This window comes from Aptenodytes forsteri, unplaced genomic scaffold (genome assembly GCF_000699145.1).
Source record: "Aptenodytes forsteri isolate BGI_AS27 unplaced genomic scaffold, ASM69914v1 Scaffold55, whole genome shotgun sequence".
In the NCBI taxonomy this organism is placed as follows: Eukaryota; Metazoa; Chordata; class Aves; order Sphenisciformes; family Spheniscidae; genus Aptenodytes; species Aptenodytes forsteri.
The window spans coordinates 8,142,621-8,147,709 of record NW_008796063.1 but is presented as its reverse complement, the minus strand read 5'-3'; positions in this window follow the sequence as shown (position 1 = coordinate 8,147,709).

The window sequence follows — 5,089 nt, the reverse complement described above, 5'->3', positions numbered from 1 at the left end:
GGGCAGAGCTTAATGCAAGGCGCTGCTCCCATCGGTGGATAAAAATGACTGGATATGCTACAGGGGACAGCATTAATGGTATGGGGGAGGGAGGAATATGGGAAGAAAAAGGAGTTGAAAAGAACAGATGAGCTAATCATGAACTTCAATTCTGTGCTCAGCACTGTGTTGGGTTATCACTAAATCAGATTAAATTGATCTCACTGTAAAAAGCTTCCTGTATCACAAGAGCCAAGGTTAAGACAAAACAATAACTAAGGAATTCCAGTGGAATAAAACCAAGAACAACTGCATTCAGCTTTTGCAAACTGAGGCAACAAAAGTTGCTATAAATTGACTGCAATCAAAGTAAAATTAGTCCTTGTCATTGCCCAAGATGAAAAAAAAAAATCAATAGGGAATGGTGAAAAGTGAATTCACACATTAAGAACTCAGTTTTAAAGTTTTCCCAGGTCTAAGTTATAGCAGGTTAAATATTCAACATGCCTTGACCTTTGTTATACAGACAGCAGAAGATGCAGCGAAGCGTCCCACGCCTCTCGCCCTCAAACCTCCCTCAGTTAATATAACTAATTGAGGACACGAGATGTTACTTTTTAAGACAATAAAAACAAGTTAGGCGATCGATTTAAAAATAATCCAAGTACTGCATATAACGATTAAGGTAGTATTTTCTTTCTAGTTGAAGGCTTAATTCTACCATCACATGAATTTTCATTCCTCTGCTGTGCTCAAAACTGAAAGCCTGGGGAGTCAGGACTGATATATAGAAAGAGTGGTGCTGTCTTCCAGACTGAGCAGTGTCTTGAAAGAATTAATCTGGAGGCCTGAAACCAGATGTCCCCATCTCATGTGTTCCAGATGAGGACCACATTTTTTCACAGCTCTCAACAGGATTTAGTGAGAACTCTTATTTTACCTAGTATCAGGCAATGTATAGGCAAACCTACAAAAAAGAATTTTCAAGTGGCATGGCTGCTTCCTACAGTAGCAGCGGGATGCAGCAGACTGATAAAGCAAAAATCCCCTGATAGGATGAACTGACAAGTTCCAGGCACCTCAAGCAGAATGGGTGAACAGATCAAAGATATTTGCTTATCCTCAACTCACATTTTAACCAGCAGGCGTTGTGAGCCACAAAAGGAAGAGTGAGAAAGCGTTATTCTGTTCTAAATACCGAGGAGGCAGATCTATACACACAACCTGAGGATGGACTTTCAAGAGGTATCTATAAAGAAGCAGCTGGTGTACGAAAACACCGTGATTCAGCTGATGTATTTCTATGGTGCTTTAGTTTACAGAAGTTTAGGGCCTAATTATTTAGATTTTCCAAGAGAAAAGCAGCAGTAAAGAAAAATCCACAAAACTTTGGCAGCTTCACATCCTGAACAGTATTCTGTTGGTTGCTCATCTTGCGCTGACTCACCCAACGTACTGGAAGCCCAGACTCCTCTGCTTCAGGAAAGCTCCCTAGCCCCAGGGCTGTTTCAGAGGCACGCCTGTATCTCAACCAGCAATCACCAGCAGTAATGATTAATCACAGATAAACTATGCTGTACTCACTTGTGTGTTCTTCCTTGAAGTCCATTTTATTGAATTCTGGCTTTGAAAAGGCCACAGAAAACAGAGCTAATCCGTGTGCTTTTCCGCTATGCCGCACTTAGCCTTCCTAGCAGGAAAAATGACAGCTGGAGGCTGGCCTGGTTCAATTACTTTGTGGTCTGTAACAATCCTCCTTCACAAAATCATTTTAAAGTACTAAAATCCAATCTAATAACTTGTCACTAAAGGCACACACCTAAATTATGAAAGCCTAGCTGTAGATAAACGAACTGTCCTGAATATCTTGTGTGCCTCTAACTGCAGAAAGTAACTGCAATTCACAAAACCAAGAAATTCTTTCCTTCTTTCAGAAATATTTCTCACAAAACAATTGGCTTGAGAATAAAACATGGCTGGGTTTTATTCAAGCAGTGGGACTTGGCTATTGAATAGGATTTGGCAAAGAAAAAGGAAACCTAGAAGGGAACAAGTGATGCCAGCTGTTACCTTGCGGATTTCCTCCCCCTCCCCAAATTCCAGCAGACATTGAACGGTTGTGCCTTACTCCCTAATCCCCATGGACATACTGACAGTATCATTTACTGCACATTGAGGAAATCTTTTTGCAACATGTTTATGCAGTGGGCTTGCCCCTCTGCTCTGCGATAGCATTGTCAGACTGTACAACACAGCAATCTGAAAATAAATCAGTACAGATAGGGGGATAACCTACCAAAGGCATATCCCATCCCTCTTAAATCTCTTTTGCCATTACCAAAGCCATAACATCTTCTAAATTAAGAGATCTCTGCTGTGCTGCCAGAAGACACATTAGCCAAGGGGATTGCAAACAGGTGTAAAACCAAAGGGGTTAGCTATGCAGAGGTTGATTTCTTTGCCAGTCACACAGCATCACACACCCCCACTGTTCCACGTGGCTGAAGTGACTCAAATCTGCTTTACTCATAAGACATACTTGTCCTACATGAAGAGCCTGGAATACAGTTTGAGTAAAAGCCTCCTCCTACTGGCCAACCCAAATGGTCCTCAAGGGAAGAGAGATGGGAGAAGGAGCCGGGCAATGAAAGGAAACCTCCAAATTCCTTTTGGAAAATCTGTTTAAGACCTCCAGTGACCTTTGCCACACGGAAAATAAAAGGCCTCTTTTGCCTTGGTCTCTACACACTTACAGAATTTGTATTAAACACTGTACGAACTCTGCTGCCTCTCACCCCAGCTCTCAACTTCCCTCTCAGACGAATAACACAAGAGCTTTGCTGTTAGCCATGGCAGAGGGTCAGTGACAGACTCCTACCCAGCCCTGGCCTCCTGACCATCATCCATCTAATTGAGGACCACACTAACAACAGGAGGTGAAGGTGGACTGCTTTAGTGCAGAAGACCAACCAATATTTTCTCAAGTTCACAGAAACAGTGGCAATGTCTTCACCTACAGTGCTATTTTGAACAAAACCTGGTGCTCCAGCACAGGATGCGATTAATCAAATGCACACAGAACCTTCGGGAGACACCCTTCCCCACGTGATACTCAGTCATCAAGATACTTTGGCTGTTGTCCAGAGCAAGTGATGAATAATTGTAAGAAATCACTGAAGGTACAAAACCCTTTGTTTTTAATATCTTTACAGGAACCAAATTAATACAGTTCCTCTGTCATCTTATTCTCCCTCAGAGGGAATGGAGAGAAATTGCATCTGGAAATCCAGGTGGTTGAGCCCTGTAACTCTTCTTCCTGAATCCCCACATAAATAAACATTTGTTCATATTCAGAATTTTTCTGTTTTTTAAAACAAAATCATTTGCCTTTTTCTTTAAGCTTGGTACCATGTTTCTTTAATGCTGTTGTTGTGAGATACTGCACCCATCTTTCAGCATTTGATTGCCTTAGGTGGCCTTTTTAAAATGGTCCTATGGTTCAAAGCTCTGAGAAGCACAGTATTAAGGCATAGAAAATGAGGAGTTTTCTTTCCAGGGAGCAGATTGTATTTGTGTTACATTCCTTTAGATGCTGAACTGCAAATCCCATCCCCTTGGAGCCAAAAGGGGAAAAGACAGTTAAAAATATCCCAGCAGTCATACAATCAGTTGTCTGTATTTTTTGAATCTTTTTTAAAAAAAAAAAGGAAAAAATATCCCATTGGTAAAGACAGAACAGAGTTCCAGGTATGGGTTCTTGGGAGGGGTTTTCCGTTCTTTTTGGCACCTTGTGATTCTAACAGCTGTTGACCTCCCATTTAAAAATCTGACTTTAAAAAGAGCTCTTTATCCGCTATGTTTTGAGCTGTTACAGTTGTGGTTTGTTTTCTCTGAAAGCTGCTTTAGGGGCTGCTGCCATCCCACGCCCACCCCGCATCACTCCAGCTCCTCCCACCGGTTCTTCATTCACTGGTTGCCTGTCCTTGTGGCATTGTAGATGTGATGACTCCAGTCTGGGCTGGGACTGCTCCACTGGACTCTTCTATCCGGGGTCTTTTGACTTCAGGTTCACTGGAAGAGGCTGCTGCTGTCTCTTCGGTCCCTGTCTCACATACCCGGCTGACTACAACAGGAGTGGATGAGCTGGCCTGGGCTGCAAGAAGCTGCAATGGATTTGTAAGAGCTGGGAAGTAGGACAAGAGAGAGAAAGAGAATTAACGTGATGAAGTAGCACAAGCGTTTGCTACTCCAGAAAGCAAGAAAATAAAACACCACAGTCAAAAGCGATAGCTGGCACATAATCAAGTGTTATTTTCAAGTCCGTTTTGAAAGGCTTGCTAGCCTTGTCTCTCCCTCTCCCCCCACAATCTCAGCTTTGTGCAAGTTTACCAAACTGGTAATAATCCCTTTCATAGGAGAACTTCCTTCTTCCTATCTGTTGTCAAATAAGGCATTGCCAGATAAGCATTCATCTCCAGAAGGGGAGGACCAAGCCCCTGTTAAAATTACAGCACATCTCTTTGAGAGGTAATTCTCTGGCCACCTACAATCAGAACTTCTTGCAAGCTACAACATTTGTGTGCTGTGCCTTCAATTTAGAGGGCTCTCTAGCCCTGCTTGCACAATAAGAACAGCCAGTCTGTTGGGAAACTAGATTAGAATCCAAATATTGAGTGTACTGACATCTCACTTGTAAAAGGGGCAGGAAAGAGCTTACCCCAGGCAACCAAATGCATTCCCATCAGAACTGGGATCTGAACGTAGGAATTTCTGGCTCCCAATCTTGTATTCCAGTACTGACAAAAGATCTCAACCTCCCATTAGTAGAAGTGGTGAGAAAAAAAGACGATTTAAGTAGCAACCCTTTGTAAATATGTCTACAATTCCTAGTTCCAGACAGAGAATGTGCTTACACACTGGCTTTGGCACACAACACTGCTTGGAAAACGAAACACATGCAGTTTTTGGCCTCTGCATCAATCGGAGAGGCAGCCAAAGGGGACTCAGGAGACAGCACATCTTCCGCCCTCCAGACTGATTTGCAAGGGATGGAATGACAGAACATTAGTAGTGTGTTCACTGCTAAGTGCATAAAAAAGGAGCCCTAGGA